Source organism: Ursus maritimus, unplaced genomic scaffold, assembly GCF_017311325.1.
Source record: "Ursus maritimus isolate PB19 unplaced genomic scaffold, ASM1731132v1 scaffold_13, whole genome shotgun sequence".
Lineage (NCBI taxonomy): Eukaryota > Metazoa > Chordata > Mammalia > Carnivora > Ursidae > Ursus > Ursus maritimus.
In genome coordinates this window covers 30,942,625-30,960,324 of record NW_024423675.1, presented here as the reverse complement: position 1 = coordinate 30,960,324, position 17,700 = coordinate 30,942,625, and positions in this window count along the sequence as shown.

Sequence of the window (17,700 nt, the reverse complement as noted above, 5' to 3'; positions counted from 1 at the left end):
ATTGGATTCTTATTTCAAACACTTTCTGTCATCGAATTGTGATTTTAAATGCATTACATTTTATGTCATCATATTCTATATAGCTCTGTTTTTTTTTAACACATAAATATTATAGAGAAGGCAGTCAGACTAAAAGAATGAAACTTGGGAGGTACTGGGGGAAAACCTATGCTGGGAAACTGAACAGATATACAGAATGCATTTTAATCCCTCAAGGCTCTTCAGATGTCAGTTGGCTTATGTTTCTGGACACTATCTGTCAGATCATGTTGAGCTATCTCGGTTTTATATTCCTGGGGATTGATTTCATTAATGAAGGACATGCCAGAACCCAGGGTTATCTGCAATGAAAGATGACTTCTTCAGGCCTCGTGAAGTAAAAGATGACTGGATGACCATTTCTCTCAAATGGAAGAAATTAAAGCTCGGGGCTGTGGTGTGAAGGTTCTTAACAGCAAGCTGAAAAAACAACTGGACACACTTCAGAACTTGCTGGCAAGTGTTTACAATCAATTGGAACCATTTCAGGGTACATTAGGAAGAGGAGGAGGCCTGGACCGCCGCTGTGAGAACTTAGTGCACAGAGTTCTCATCTTACAGCAAGTAAATGCCAAACATTCTCCTGCCTATAAGAAGAATGATGTTGGGTTGAGTAAATGCTTTGAGTAAAAACTATGTATTACAGAAATAATGAATAAGAGATATGACTAGGAAGTAATATCATATTCCAATCTGGCTTATGGACTTTATGTTCTAACCTCTACTGCTTTGTGTGCTTAAGGCAGTCAGACTTTAAATCCATCTATTATATTAGAATTTAATTTCCAAGTTATCACTCAAAAACAAGGCTCGTGCAGATTCAAAATGGGAATCATGGCTTACTTAAATAGAGACTTAGGGCATTTAATATGTTGCCTAGAATTCTGTTCTGTTTAATTAATTAATGCCAAAATAATGTCCTCCCCATCCCCCAAATAATGTACACACACACACACACACACACACACACACACACACAGTAACTATGTGAGGTAATGGATATGTTAATTAATTTGATGGTGGTAATCCCATTTCAAGGTTCCCTCATGTGAAGGAACAAGTCTAATTTGATTTCTTCCTAATCACTTCTCAGAGATTGTTCCTGAATATTTACTGTAGAGTTTCTTACTGTTGAAATACCTAAATGGCTATCTTGAGCTTGAAACAGGCAAGCCCTATGGGATTCCGTGGAGTCCACTTGACTTACTTCCTTTCTGTTCCTCATGGTGGTAGTTTAAACTTTCCACAGCTTTCTCTTCTTTCTCTTCTATCCTCTTTTTTCCCACTCTGTTTTCCTTTTGTTCCAAACAGTACGGAAGAAGATTAGCAAGTCTACTTCACAAGCTAATGTCCAAGTGATGTGAAGAACCCTCAGTCCTTTTGTCTGTGAAATAGGAAAGCGATGTCATTTCCATCCACCTTAAAAGATTGTTAGGAGTTACAAATAGGAGCAATCTGAAATCTGAAATTAATACTTTACCTAATATTTTAGATATATTTAGGAAAGTCCATTTACTCTTACTATAAGTTCTACATAAAGAAAATGATGGGAGTTGGATCAAAAGGAGATTTTTGGTTTTCCACACTCAGAAGGACAAGTTGCTTACACATTTTCCAATGGAAAAATTTTTTCAGATTTGTTTGGGGAAATAAATTTATTTCATCTGTTTAATAGGTAAGGGTGTTGAAGTACAGAAAAATTTTGTATCTGGTATAAGACCAATGGAAGAAATAGAAATATAATACAAATCTTCTAGTTCTTATACTCTGAATATCTCCATAAGTATTCTACATCATTGTAAAATTAAGAAAGCAACTTAAAGTTTGAAGAAAAACTAGTTTTGAAATGTGGGGTTTTATACTTCATTAAATCTAAAATCTGTGATTTTTCTGAATATAAAAATAACATCCTCTAGAATTTTCCTTCCCATGATTTGAAGACAAAGAGGAAGTTGATGGATAGTAAAAAAGAAGTGTAGGATATTCTACCATGATATTTCTCTATGGATTCTCTTTTACCTGGCGTTGTTCAAGAATGTCTCAAACTCTACATTTAGGGAGATCAACTCCCAACATATCTTCCAGGTTTATGACTTTATGAAAATTAACTGAAACATTTGAAGGAAATTATGTATACTTTCTTCTCCTGTGACTAATAATTCAACTTAAAATGTGGAGAGAAGTGCACACCTGGAACTGTAACTACATAAATTAGATCAAGTAGAATTTTTATTTGCTCCACATGCCTCCTTGTTCTGTTGAGGCTTGTGATGCAATTCTCTGTAGAGGAGCGAACAAGTGCCAGCATATCCACATAGCATCATAGCAAAATGGAAAAGAATGCACGTTGTTTCACAGCCTCTCCATCATGATAAAGCAACACTGTGACCAAGGTAAGGAGATGCTGACTCAGGTATTCCCATTCTAGAATTTTAACAGCAACATCATAGTTCTTTCTACACCCTCACCAAAGAAAATTGCCTTTATTTGGCATAAATAATTTAAGTACATCTTATTGCTAAATTAGTATTCACTTCTAGATTCTTCAGTATGTTTACCACAAACACTTTGCTCCTTCCAGCTTAAATAATATATTACTTTAGGGACTAATTCTGTAGCTTTTACTTAAGCAATACAGTTCCAGAAGTCAATTCTAGGCTATAAATTTGCTCCAATCCCACAATTTTTCCAAATTTAAGTGCTATTTTCAGATCAAGTTAATAATGAAAATTTGTTGGAAGGGTCCTGGAGGTGATTTTTTTTTTTAATGACATTTGGAATTTAGTTTGCTAACCATAATTTCTGGATTAGTTTCCTAAATACATTTTTCTCAACACCTTTTTAAGCAGAATTTTAAAAATTTATTTTTGTTCTTTTTTACAATAGCTGATTTTTTTATGTTGAAGAAAGAAATTGATGGACAACTTTCTGGATAAATTGCTTATTTGTTTTTACTGTAATCTGAGTAATTAAAAAAAATACAGATTATACCCATTAGAAAATTAGGTAAAGCCACTTTCTACTTTGAAAAAAAAAATGTAGGTGTAGAGATGATCTTTGTATTTCGTGTTTTATTTTTTTTCCATCTATATCTGAGAAATTTCCATATCCTATAGCTTATTGCTTTAGCTTATATTGCTTTTATCCCCATCATTCTGACTTAGAATCTCATAATTTCTTTCATGTTGAACACCATTTGTTGAAGAGATTGTCTTTTTCCCATTGTATATTCATTCCTCCTTTGTTGAAGATTAATTGACCATATAATTTTGAGTTTATTTTGGAGGTTTCTGTTGTATTCTATTAATCTATGTGTCTGTTTTTATAGCAGTACCATACTGTTTTAATTACTACTACTCTATAATATAACTTACAATCTGGAATTATGATACCTCCATTTTTTTTCCCCCAAGATTGCTTTGGCTATTCAAGGTCTTTATGGTTCCATAAAGCTGTAGGATTGTTTGTTCTAGTTCTGTGAAAAAGCGTTGTTGGTATTTTGATAGATACTGCCTTAAATCTGTAGATTGCTCTAGGTAGTATAGACATTTTAACAATATTTGTTCATTCAGCTCATGGGCATGGAATGTCTTTCCATTTCTTTGGGTTGGCTTGAATTTGTTATATTGGTATTTTACAGTTTTCAGAGTACAGGTCTTTCACCTCTTTGGTTAAGTTTTTTCCTAGATATTTTGTTGTCTTTGGTGCAATTATAATGAGATAGTTATTTTAATTTCACTTTCTGCTGCTTCATTATTAGTGTATAGGAGTGCAATAGATTTCTTTTTTTTTTTTTAATGATTTTTTATTATATTATGTTAGTCACCATACAGTACATCCCCGGTTTCCGATGTAAGGCTCGATGATTCATTAGTTGTGTATAACACCCAGTGCACCATGCAATACGTGCCCTCCTTACTACCCATCACCGTTCTATCCCATTCCCCCACGCCCCTCCCCTCTGAAGTCCTCAGTTTGTTTCTCATAGTCCATAGTCTCTCATGTTTCATTCCCCCTTCTGATTACCCCCCCCTTTCTTTATCCCTTTCTTCCCCTACCGATCATCCTAGTTCTTATGTTCCATAGATGAGAGAAATCATATGATAGTTGTCTTTCTCTGCTTGACTTATTTCACTTAGCATTATCTCCTCCAGTGCCGTCCATGTTGCAGCAAATGTTGAGAACTCGTTCTTTCTGATAGCTGAGTAATATTCCATTGTATATATGGACCACAACTTCTTAATCCAGTCATCTGTTGAAGGGCATCTCGGCTCCTTCCACGATTTAGCTATTGTGGACAATGCTGCTATGAACATTGGGGTGCATATGGCCCTTCTCTTCACTACGTCTGTATCTTTGGGGTAAATACCCAGTAGTGCAATGGCTGGATCATAGGGTAGCTCAATTTTTAACTTTTTAAGGGACCTCCACACTGTTTTCCAGAGTGGCTGTACCAACTTGCATTCCCACCAACAATGTAGGAGGGATCCCCTTTCTCCACATCCTCTCCAACAATTGTTGTTTCTTGCCTTGTCTATTTTTGCCATTCTAACTGGCGTAAGGTGGTATCTCAGTGTGGTTTTGATTTGAATTTCCTTGATGGCTAATGATTTTGAACATTTTTTCATGTGTCTGTTAGCCATTTGTATGTCTTCATTGGAAAAGTGTCTGTTCATATCTTCTGCCCATTTTTTGATTTGTTTATTTGTTTCTCGTGTATTGAGTTTGAGAAGTTCTTTGTAGATCTTGGATACCAGTCCTTTATCTGTAGTGTCATTTGCAAATATATTCTCCCATTCCGTGGGCTGCCTCTTAGTTTTTCTGACTGTTTCCTTGGCTGTGCAGAAACTTTTAATCTTGATGAAGTCCCATAAATTCATTTTATCTTTTGTTTCTCTTGCCTTTGGGGATGTGTCATGAAAAAGGTTGCTTTGGCCGATGTCGTAGAGGTTGTTGCCTATGTTCTCCTCTAGAATTTTGATGGATTCCTGTCTCACATCGAGGTCTATCATCCATTTGGAGTTTATTTTTGTGTATGGTGTGAGATAGTGGTCAAGTTTCATTCTCTTGCATGTAGCTGTCCAATTTTCCCAGCACCATTTATTGAAGAGACTGTCTTTTTCCCACTGGATGTTTTTTCCTGCTTTATCAAATATTAGTTGCCCAAAGAGCCGAGGGTCCATTTCTTGGCTCTCTATTCTGTTCCATTGGTCTATGTGTCTGTTTTTGCGCCAATACCATGCTGTCTTTGTGATCACAGCTTTGTAGTACAGCTCGAAATCCGGCATTGTGATGCCCCCAGCTTTGTTTTTCCTTTTCAACAGTTCCTTGGAGATTCGGGGCCTTTTCTGTTTCCATACAAATTTAAGGACTGTTTGTTCCAGTTCTTTGAAAAATGTCCTTGGTATTTTGATCGGGATAGCATTGAAAGTGTAGATTGCTCTGGGTAGCATGGACATTTTAACTATGTTAATTCTTCCGATCCATGAGCATGGAATATCTTTCCATCTTTTTATGTCTTCCTCAATGTCTTTCAAGAGTGATTTATAGTTTCTAGAATATAGGTCCTTTACGTCTCTGGTTAAGTTAATTCCAAGGTAACATATGGTTTTTGGTGCTATTGTAAATAGGAGTGCAATAGATTTCTATACTTTAATTTTGTATCCTGCAACTTTACCAAATTCATTTATCAGTTCTAGTAGTTTTTTGGGCAGTCGTTTGGGTTTCTATATGTAGTATCATGTCATCTGCAAATATGAGAGTTTTACTTCTTTCTTACCAATTTGGATACCTTTTATTTCTTTATGTTGTCTAAATGCTGTGGCTAGGACTTCCAGGACTATGTTGAATAAAAGCAGTGAGAGTGGACATCTTTGTCTTATTCCTGACCTTACCGGAAAAGCTCTCAGTTTTTCCCCATTGAGGATAATGCTAGTTGTGGGTTTGTCATAGATGCTCTTTATTATCTTGAGGTGTGTTCCCTAACCCGCTTTGTTGAGGGTTTTCATCACGAATGGATGTTGTATTTTAGCAAATGCTTTTTCTGCATCTATTAAAATGATCATATGGTTTTTATCCTTTCTCTTATTGATGTACTATGTCACATTGATTGTTTTGTGAATATTGAACCATCCTTGCATCGCAGGAATAAATTCCACTTGATCATGTGGGTTTTTTTCTTTTTTTTAATGTATTCTTGGATTTGGTTTGCTAATATTTTGTTGAGGATTTTTACATCTATATTCATGAGAAATACTGACCTGTAGTTCTCTCTCTCTCTTTTTTTTTTTTTTTTTGGTGTCTTATCTGGTTTTGGTATCAGGGTAATACTAGTTTCATAGAATGAATTTGGAAATTTTCCTTCCCCTTGTGTTTTTTTGGAATAGTTTGAGAATAGGTATTAACTCTTCTTTAAATGATTGGTAATATTCACCTGTGTAGCCATCTGGTCCTGAACTTTATTTTTTGGGAGTTTTTTTAATTAGATTCAATTTCATTGCTGGTAATTAGTCTGTTCAAATTTTCTGTTTCTTCTTACTTTAGTTTTGGTAAGTTCTATGTTTCTAGGAATTTATATATTTCTTCTAAGTTTTCCAGTTTGTTGGCATAAAGGTTTTCATAATATTCTGTTACAATTGTTTGTATTTCTGTGGTGTTGGTTGTTATTTCTCCTCATTCATTAGTGCTTTTGTTTATTTGGTTCCTCTCTTACTCTCTCTCTCTCTCTTTTTTAAAATGAGTCATGCTAGAGGTTTATCAGTTTTGTTGATCTTTTCAAAGAAATAGCTCCTGGTTTCATAGATCTGTTCTATTGTTTATCTTAGTTTCTTTATTATTTATTTCTGCTCTAATCTTTATTATTTCCTTCCTTTTGCTGGTTTTAGGTTTTGTTTGTTCTTCTTTTTCTAGCTCCTTTAGGTGTAAGATTATGTTGTTTATTTGAGATTTTTCTTGCTTCTTGAGATAGGCCTGTTTTGCTATAGATGCAAGACTCATCTCTATGATGCCTACAAAATACTCTTCTCAGACTGGATGACACCTGCAGATTGAAAGTGGGGGTATGGAGAAGCATTTATCATGCAAATGGGTGTCGAATGAAAGGTGGGATGGCAATGCTTATATTGGGCAAAACAGACTTTAAAACAAAGATTCTAACAAGAGACAACAAAGGACACTATATAACAATAAAGGGGTCAATCTAACAAGAAGAAACAACAATTGTAAATATTTATGATGAACCCAACATGGGAGCAGCCAAATACATAAAACAGTTAATAACAAACATAAAGGAAATAATCAATAGTTATACAATAATAGTAGGGGACTTTAATACCTCACTTACATAAATGGACAGATCATCCAAACAGAAAATCAACAAGGAAATGGTGGCTTTGAATGACACACTAGACCAGATGGATTTAACAAACATATTCAGAACTTCTATCCTAAAACAGAAGAATACACATTCTTTTCAGGTGCATGTGGAACATTCTACAGAATAGATTACATATTCTGGCTACAAAACAAGTTTCAACAAATTCAAAAGAATCAAAGTCATACCATTCATCTTTCCTGACTACAACACTATGAAACTGGAAATCAGGACAAATACATGGAGGTTAAATAACATGCTACTTAGTAATGAATGGATCAACCAAGAAATAAAAGAAGAAATTAAATATTTTCTATTTCCTAATTTACTGTATTTTTTAAAGTTTCTACAATGAACCACATATTTTTATTGTTGTTGTAAATGTCATTATTCATATATATGAAATTTATCTATTTTGCGTATTTCTGAAATTAGTCACCATTAGTGAACTCTTATTAGCACTTTTTTTTTTAAAGATTTTATTTATTTATTTGAGAGAGCAAGAGATAGCTACAGCTAGAGCATGAGCAGGGGAGAGAGGGAGAAGCAGGCTCACTGTTGAGCAGGGAGCCTGACACAGGGCTTGATCCCAGGCTCCTGTGATCACGACCTGAGCCGAAGGCAGAGGATTAACTGACTGAGTCACCCAGGCACCCCGAATTCTTATTAGTTCTTAATTGTACTGATAGTTTCTCAGTTGGTTTATTATTTAGCAGATCAGGAACATGTTAAGTAGTAGCTAATAACCATATAGTAGTTCTGATTTTAATATTTCACTATTAGTATGATAGCTCTCATTTTTACATAAATATCATTTATTAAGTTACAGAAACCATTTTTCAACTTATATATGCTTATTTGGCATCCTACTTGAATGTCTGCAAGAGTGTCCTACTTGAGTGTCTGTAAGAGGCTGTTAATTATTGTGCTAGTGAATGCTCATTCTTCCTGGTATGCTTTCTCCTCATCTTCTTTTTAATACTGGAACCCCTGAGTTGCTGCTGAGCACGTGGCTGTCCAGCTAGAAGCCATGTTAGGGGTAAGTTTTGTCCAGTGTGTTGGCAGTAGAAGTGATGTCTTTACCTTCTGAATCATGTTATTACAAGGAGGTATTTTGCTTTCTATTCTCTTTTCTCTTTCTGCTGACCTTGCTGCCTCAGGTCCATGATGGAGGCCACTTCTGAGGATGTAGCAACAACTAAACCACTGTGAATTTCTAACCTCTGTGTCCAAAGCAGCACATTTCACATCTTAATCTCTACTGCCCTTTCCCTTGCATCTTCTCTTTTCTGGAACTCTTCATTGTTATGATGTGGACTTGACTTATCACACATAATCCATTCAGCAAATCTGTCCCCATATTTTCATAATACATGTCTAACCCAGCCAGTTTTTAACATTTCTCTCTCTCTAGACCGAACTAATGTGATATCCTTCTAACTGTTCTTCTATTCTATTCTTATGGTTATAATATGTTCCCCACAGAGCAGAGTGCCTTTTTAAAAATGGAAATTAAATTATATCACTTCTGCTTAAAAACTTCCAGTTGGCATCCTCTAACAGTTAAAATAAAATCTTGGCAAGAAGGTTCCTGAGAGATCTGGCCTCTGTCTTCTTCTCTGGCTACATAGCATATCTTTTTCTTTCTACCCCATTCCTGTTTATCAATATTGGCTTTCCTACTGCCACCAGGATACACCATCTTCATTTTCACTCTAGGGATTTTATATTTGTTGTTTGCCTGCAAAGTTCTTCCAGATATTCTCTTAGCAAGCTCCTCTGCATCATCCAATTTTCTCTGAGAAGTTTTTTCTCACTGGCCTTCTGAAACAGCTGCTTCTTTATTTGACATTTTCTCCTCATCGTGTTACACTTTTGATCGTAGTACTTAGTATTACTTGAAACTATAGTATATATTCTTTTAATCAATATTTAGTACCATTCTCTTTCACTATAAGTTAAATGATGACATGGATGTTGTATTGCTTATCTTGTATCCCCAGAACTTAAACAGTGCCTAATACATAATGTATGCTGAAAAAATGTTTGTTTAATAAATCAACTTTAGTATTACATGACATTATCAAACAACTTTATATTTTATCTGTTGAGATAATTAGTTTATTAATAAATTTGCTGTTATCCACTTATTCCTTGACTAAACCCTTCTTGATCATGCTTCATTTAATTTGATGTTTGATAATTTTTTCTAGTATTTTTATTGATGTAGATGAGACATAGATTTTTGTGTTATCCCTAAAAGCTTTCTAAAATTAACTGCAGCCTTCCACCTTTTCTTATACTTCAGCATTTTCTATAGAAGGAATATTATCTCTTCCTTATAAATATGAAACAAAGCATCCATGAAATTGTTACAACCAGAATAGTTACTTGAATAATTGTTTTATGACTTTTAAAATCCTTTCATGATCAAGAGAGCAGCCAGGTACTTGATTTCTTCTTTTTCAATAACAATTCATTTTTTCCCTAGAAAAATATTAATTCCATTGGAAGTTTCAAGTTTAATAGCAAAGACATTTTATATAATTTTATGATGATTTTAATAATATCTTCTGTAGTCTTACTCTCTTTTTATTCCCGTGTGTGTGTGTTTGTGTGTGTGTGTGTGTATGTGTATGTGTGCGTATTTGATAGTTTAGATTACTTCTGCCTGGAAAAACCACACAGGTTTTCATATTATCTCTCTTCTTGACTGGATACCTCCTTTATGACTCAGTTTAAATAGAACTTCCTTCGGGAGGTCACTCTGATTGCCTCAGTTCAATGAAATTTCAACTGCATTCCACCATATCCTAACTGTATTGTTAACTTTAAACAATTATTGAAAAAAAGGAAACAAGATAAAACATAGTATCTACATATATATGTGGTTTGGAAGAGGCCTGTGTAGGATTTCTGGGGAGCTCGCAACTTCCTATTTCTTAATTTGGTGATGTTAAGTGAATTTTTACTTAGAGATAATTTATTGAAATGTAAAATTATTTTTATACAGACTGAATATTGATGATGTTATATTTCACAATAAAATTGTATTTAAAACTCAGTATACCATTCTTATTTTTCTCATTTTTCTGGTGAGAACTTTACCACAGACCTGGCCACTGTCTAAAGACAGACATTTAGGCACTATTGCTGCATTAATTTGGAGTTACCAAAATATTTTAAGTAAGAAAGTGACAATAAAATTTAAGAAGAGTGAATCTAGAAGTGGGGAATCAGTTATGAAGCTGTTTCAGGAGTTCCCTTGAGTCTTTGCTTCTGGAAGAGGTGGAATTATAGGGGCCACATTTAGTTTCATGTCTGATTCAACCAAATCACAGACACAATATATTAGATAATGGTTTTTAAGGCATTGTATAACATGTGATACAGGACAGTGATTCCTGAGAGATGGGAAACAAATGAGGTAAGGGCTATAGTTTCACAAATGAACTCCTTGACAGTGAGTCCAAGCCCCGTATTGGCAAGAAAAACTCAGGCAGAGCACTGCAGACTCCTTAGGTTGACAAGATGGAGCTGACCGTTTGGGGAGATCAAAACAGGTAGAGTTTACATGACAAAACACTGGACAGAGTGTAGCTACATGGAGAGAAAACTTAAGAGATATGCAGAGAGTCATCTTCTAGTATTCAGCTGAGTACTTCTCAGCTTGTGCATGTAAGGAAACTATCTGAACAATCAAAAAGGATTAGAGAGATCAGTGTCTAGTATTCATACAGAACCTAGAATAGTGAGTTTCCTAACAGCCAGACTAGAAACATTATCATATATGAGGCTCTGGGTAGAGCACCCAAAAGTTTTGATTCATTAGTGGGAAATAATTAGCCACAGACTAAAGGCTGCTCTAGTCCTTCCTAACAAAGCTTAAAAGCAAGGCACAATAGGATCTGTTTCTAAATAACTTAATTATATCCCAGAAAAAAATTTCAAGAATATTTATAATAACACAAAAATGTTTGGCACTCAGTAAGGTAAGATTTGTAATGTCTAGCATCAGTCAAAAATTAGCAGACATTCAAAGAAGCTGGAAAATGTGACCCATAATAATTAGAAAAAGAATCAATAAAAATATACCTAGAATATTAATGTTAGCATTAACAGACAAGGACATCAAAAGTTATACTTGTATTCTGTGTGTTCAAAATGTTATGCAGAGACATAAAAGCTTTAAAAAGATCCAAATCAAGCTCCCCCAAATGAAAACTGCAGAGTCTTAGATAAGAATACAGTGGATGGAATGTTCATAGCAGAATGTCCACAGTAGACAAACTGTGGAAAGAGCTGAGATGCCCTTGAACAGATGAATGGATAAAGATGTGGTTCATATATACAATGGAATATTACTCAACCATCAGAAAGGATGAACACCCACCATTTGCATTTACATGGTTGGAACTGGCGGGGATTATGCTAAGTGAAATAAGTCAAGCAAAGAAAGACAGTTATCATATGGTTTCACTCATATGTGGAACATAAGAAATAGCATGGAGGACCACAGGAGAAGGGAGGGAAAGACTGAATGAGAAGAAATCAGAAAGGGAGACAAACCATGAGAGACTCTGTACTCCAGGAACCAAACTGAGGGTTATGGAAGGGAGGGGGTGGGGGGATGGATTTACTGGGTGATGGGTATTAAGAAGGGCATGAGTGGTGATGAGCACTGGGTGTTATACACAACTAATGAATCCTTGAACACTACATCAAAAACTAATGATGTACTATATGCTAACTAATGGAACATAATAATAAATAAATAATTAATTAATAAAAAAATAAAAATAAAACAAAAAAAGCTAGAATACACTGGATGGGATTAAGAACAGATTAGATTTTGACGAAAGAAAAATTTTAAAAAAGGTTGAATTTGAATACATAACAATATAAACTTTCTGGAAAAAAAAAGGAAAAACATATTAAGAACATCAGTGATTAATAGGACAACTTCAAGAGACCCACCGTATGTGCAATGGAGACCCCAAAGGAGGAACAGGAGTGGAAAACAGAAAAAAAAAGTTTTTTGAGAAAATGTCTGAAAATTTTCCAAATTTTAAGAAAAGCTGTAAATCCACAGATCCAAAAAGCTTACCAAACCCCAAGCGGAGGAAACGTGAATAAACGTAAGCAAGACATACAACAATTAAAGTGCTAAACATCTGTATTATAGAGAAAAATCTTAAAAGAACCCGTTGAAAAAAGATACATTACGTAGAGAGGAAAAAAGTAAAATATGTGAGGACATTTTTCTTCAAAAAGAATGTAAAGTACTAAAGGGAAAAAAAACCCACAACAAACTTTTAAAACTAGAATCCTATACCAAATGAAATGTCTCAAAAAGGTGAAATTTTTTTTATACTTATAAGATCTGAGAGAATTTAACACCAGTAGACCCACACTAAGAATATATTTTTAGAAGTTCTTCAGGTAGAAGGTAAATATCTCTCCATTTATTTAAGTATTTTTTAAATTTCTTAATCAGTTTAATCAGTTTAATTCTTTAATTTTTATTCCGTATATTTCACATATTTATAGCTAATTATTCATGTGTCTGGTGCTGTTATAAATGACACCTGTTTTAAACATTTTAATTTCTAATTTTTCAATGAAATATAATTGATTTGTGTATATTGCTCTTATATCCCACAACCTTGCAGTAACCTATGGGTATGGGGAATTACATTAGCTAATTTTCAAACAGAACTAGAGCTTTTATTTTATTATTTTAAAAAGATTTATTTATTTATTTGTTTTAGAGAGAGAGATAGAGAGTGCAGGGGTTGAGGGGGGAGCAGCAGAGGGAGAGAGAATCTCAAGTAGACACTGCTCCCCCACCCCCCCGCTGAGCACAGAGTCCAATGAGGGGCTAGACCTCACAACCCTGAGATCACGATCTGAGCCGAAATCAAAAATCAAAAGTCAGACACTTAACCGACTGAGCCGCCCAGGTGCCAATGGTTTTGGAAGTCATTGCCCCACAATAACAATGTACCAAATATTTAGGCCAGATCACAAAATCTGATCTAAGGATGTCAGTCTCAGCTGAAATAAACCACATGAAAGAGATGCCAGATTTCAAGGACAACGACAGCCCAAGGAAGTATACTTCCCCACAAAGTTAGTTGCATAGAATGCATACTGTCAGTTCAGTGGTCCCAGCAGCTAGTGTAGATAGAGAATCCATAACCATGGGTGATTCCTGTCTTTTATTACTTTTTATCTTTGGGGTTGTCTGAAAGGCTACTATTTCAGTTCACTGCATGTCATCTGGTCCTAATGTCTACATCTGGTTTATCTTACTTGCTTCAATACAGTACATATCTTAATTTATTCTGTGGTTGACTTTTTGCTGCACTACTGAGCCTACCATTCAAGTTCTAGCTATGATTTACCATAATAAGCTGATACTCAGTATGTGCAGAGAAACTCTGGTAATCATGCAAAGTTAAATAACATATCAGAAACATACATTTTCTTGAGGGATGAAAGAAGTACATAAGTAATCACAAAAAATGTTACATGCAATGAAAATGATAAAAGTGAAAGGAGAAAATGTTGGAAAAACTGGGTCATTTTTTTCTAATGATTGTTTTTAAATATTGGGAGGATTGCTGCATAGGATAAAGAATACATTAATTTTGTTATATTCAAATGGCAAAACTAAGACTAATGGGCAGAAATATTAAGAAAGGAAGATTTAAAAAGCCAGTGTAAGGAAGAACTTTAGAACAATTAAAGCTGTTCAAAAATAGAATAACCTACTTTTTTTAGATAATGAACATCCTCTTATTGATGGTGTCAGACAGAGGTAGTAGGAACGTATATCAGGGATACTTTCAGAAAAATTTCTGAACTGGTAGGGATTTGTGAAAAAGTGATTTCTAAGGTTTGTTTTTTTTTTCCCCCAAAAAGCCGTATTGAAGTAGGTCACCAAAAATATTTTTAGAAGGGAGAAAACACTACCTTGGAGACAGAAAACTTTAAATCTCTGTCAGACTAAGGAGGCACAAGGACTTTGTATCCAAACAAGCATTTTGAGAAATCTCAGCTTGTCAATGAAGTAAAATTTCCGTAGAACTCCATTTAATTAGAATATTAGGATCAGGCTATTTGGTTTCTCTGAGAATAATGGAGATGTACTCCCTCTTCTTGTCCTTTCGTAGTATTCAAGAATGTTTGTCCAAAGAATAGCTGTTTACAAAAATTAGCATATTGCTTTTTTGTCCCTTGTAAATTAGCATCCCTAAGTGGCTAAAAGATTTTTCCAGGCTTCCAGGGGCCTCTGTAGCATTCATCAGAGTAACTCAAGCTGAATACATTTTTTTTTGCTTACACAAATTTGTTGCTAAGCAGAAAATTTGGTACATCTAATTATGTAATGCCACTTATCCTTCTCCCTAGGAAACGCCCCAATTTTCACTACATTAGAGAGCCCCAAACTCAGCCAAAGCATGCTTTGTGCTTCTTCCTGGATACTGGGCAACAGGGTTGTCTATGGGATGGGAAAAAAAAAAAAGGATTAATTACCTCTGTCATAAGAACACTGAACTTAAATAAAAGTCCTCTAAAAATAAGCAGTTTCTATCATGAAGTATTTAACGGTGCCAGTTTTAAATGTCTGTATTTTAAAGAACATGTAGTATATTTTCTGCTAATTTTAGGGTGCTGATAAAACTTATATTCAAAACTTCAGAATACTTAGAAATGGATCTCAAACAATATTCTTAAACTGCCACTATACCAACTTTGTTACAAATGTAGGTCCTTCATATTCTGTGACAAGCTTAATAGAATATGTATTTATGATCTGCTTAGCCACCCTATTTGATCTTTGATCTAGAAGAGACAGCTCCAGGTGGAGGTACTTCACCCATGAGAAGCTACAGGTCATTACTTAGCTCACCCCTGCCTTCTTACAGCATAATAATGATAGCATTACATACATCCTTCATCTCTTTCTGTTGGTGCACTCATCTTCTTACTCAGCAATCTGATTCTTAACCAGCCAATTGGATTAGAATGATCTTTTTGTCTTTATTATTGATCATAAAAGCAGTTTCTCATTTCTAACATGATCTTATTGTAGAAGGATCTATGTAAGTTTCTTGAAGACACCTTGAACTCCCTGCTTTGTATTTCTTGAACCATGTGTTTAATATCTTCTTTTGTTAAAGATTACTTTAATATTGTCATTTTTTCTGTACTTTTCACAGCAGTACATGTGAAACGTACTTTTCACATTTTAAGAATGCTATTGAGATTAATATCAAATTAATTTGTATGTCCATGAACTCAAGTTTGTCAACAAGTTCTTATCTGTGGTTATTGCCTTCGTACATTCATAAATTTGAACAAAAACATTAAGCTGGTTAACTTAGTAAGTAATATGTATTTGTGTGTATTGGGGGTAGTAGGGGATTAGTATTTTATGCCTAATCGTAGCAGTTATTACTTTGCCATCAACTCCAGTATCAGAGAACATTAAGTAAGTGTGACATCCAAGAGGAGCAAATCCTGGATATTTTCCGATTTGTAGTATACAAACCAGACAGGAATCTGTATGCTATAATAAAGAGACTGAAAGGAATCTATGACTAGTTTTATTTATTGCCATTAAGAAAAATCCTGTAGGTATTTCTGAATTCAGAGGATAAAGTTAGTACCACCAAAAAGTTGATGTCAGAGCTGTTTCTCCTCTCATTTGGCATGTCCAAAGACCTTTTCCATTGGTTCCAGGATGGATGGAGGTATACAAGACAATTCCTTCATGAAACCATTCAATTTATACTGGAATGAATGTTGGAAAAGACTAATTTGCATGCAAAATGTATAAGCTTTGTGGAGGTAAAGTTACTCTTCTTGTTGTTCCTGATGTCCTTTGGGTGCTGAACTTGAAACCTGACTGAGCTTGAACTTGGCAATCAAATGGTTGAACTTTGATTTGTCAAATTCTTCTCCACCAAAGTAGGTCTCTTCAGGTTTAGACTTCACTTTGAAGATTCCATCTGATATCACCTGGTGATATCAATAAAGTGACTTTCAATGATGACATTATTATTTGATTCTTTACAGCAATATACTTGTCCAAGTAATAAGAAATGGCAGGAAGAATTGGCTCTTTCCTGATTCAAGGTCTTACTGAATGAAGGACACTTTCTTTTCTCTATAGAGAAAAAAGAACAATTTTGGTATAAATCATAAATAACAAGAAGACATGATTCAATATTTAAAATAGAAGGAATGATATAAAATTTTAAATTGTGAAGAATCGGTTTATTCTTTTTTATGGTCTATTTTTAAGCCTCCCAGTGTTTAACTTCATACAGTTAGATAGTTTTTCAGGCTTTCTCTTCCTTATCCACATTTGGATTAACGAGGATAATCCAAATCAGTATTTACATTTGTATATTGATCTAGTTCTTTGTTTTTTAGTTCTGAATTTTCCTATATACAGATCCAATGTCTTAGTAATAAGAAATAAAATGTTTAGTGGAAACTCAATTGAAGGTCATTTTGTCTTGTTCCATTATAACAGAACCACAAAATAGCACACTTGGTGAGATTTGACTTTCCATATAATTTTCTACCCAATGATATAATTTCTTTATAATTTCCTTCTTTTCTGAGCCAGTTTCATTATTAGCAAAATGTCTATTTGGCAGTAATATATTTGTCCTTTTAAAAATGTGGGGAAGAAACTCTACCTACATTTTAATTATCAGCAGATTTAGTACATAATGTATGGCAAATGGCTGATGAGTTTGCAGTTTTGGTTTTGTTTTATTCACCTACTATTTGTCCAACTAAGAGACCTTAGCAGGTGTGGGGAAATGTAGTAGGTGTTGAAGGACATGCAGATAGAGAAAGGAAAAAATATGAAAAGCAAGGACAATAGGTGATAATCACTTAAATTCTTCGTGGTGGTGATTTACCACATCCTGAAAGCTGGGCTCTTCAATTTTGTCCCTTTCTTTGCGGAAATTATGAGGAGAGAAATAATATAATATGCCAAAAATATGTCAAAAAATGAGATGAAAACAGAAAGTAATGAAACAAATTCATTTCATTTTCTATATGAAACGACAAAGGAAGAGGAGTCTTCCCATTTTGTCCAAATGTCATCTTCTGTTATTTCCTTTTAGGTGTTTTTTTCAAGGAAATCTAGATTTTTTTTGCTCTGGATTTCATTGTAGTTATGAGTATTACAGTTAAAATTTTTGTTACTTACCGGGAATTATCAATGGCAACAAGATTTGATATACCAGAAATTATAG